Here is an 855-nt window from a genome sequence, read left to right on the forward strand (position 1 = left end):
TCTAAATTAGGAACAACAAATACATCATTCAGAATGAGAAATTTGTTCTGTAAAGACAACCAGAGACCTCTCACTACAACAGCTAGATGACATGTCCGATTCCAACTCGCATCATCATCTCTCTAGTATCAAGTTTCCGCCAGGAACTAATTCCCTGAAATGAAGAATAAACATGGTTAGGCCCCATAATTAATAATCCAAGCAGAATCATCATTCTCCACTAAACAAGTTTCCAAGACAAGTAAATCACATTTACCTCGTTTGGCCTTCTTCTGCCAAATATCTGGGCAGTTCCTCTTTTAGTGCCCATTCTAGTTGCAATGGAAACACTTTCCCTTGTCAACCCTCACTGGTTGTCTACCCCTTGGAGCAGCAACCCTTGGGTTAGCAGCAGTCTTCCCCTTTCCACCATTTTTCTTCTTCTACTTTTTGGTGCCGGAGGAAGAAGGTGCAGACTTAGTTCTAGAGGTTGAACATTTATGGAAATTTTTAGATGATGAATCAACATTTTCTTAACCCTTATTCTCCTTGCTTTTCAACAAGGATTGGAAAGTCTGCAGCTCGTTGAGCAGAGTAGTTAGGTTGTAGTCAATCCTGTTCAGAACAGCATTGCAACGAAAATGAAGGAAGCTTTTTGGTAAAGATTCCAAAATGATGCTAACCTGGCTAGCCTCATCGATGCTTGACCCGTTCATTTCCACCACATTGAAGTGGATCATCATGTTGAGAACATTTCCCAAACAGATGACCCCTCTTGCATATGTGAATTGAAGATGTATTTGAGAGCGTCGTGCCTAAGCTGTGCGAACGGTTATTTGAACATTACCTTCAGGGACTCCATGATCTCACGTGCAG

This window comes from Benincasa hispida, chromosome 8, assembly GCF_027475165.1.
Source record: "Benincasa hispida cultivar pf3 chromosome 8, pf3_genome.v1.1, whole genome shotgun sequence".
Lineage (NCBI taxonomy): Eukaryota > Viridiplantae > Streptophyta > Magnoliopsida > Cucurbitales > Cucurbitaceae > Benincasa > Benincasa hispida.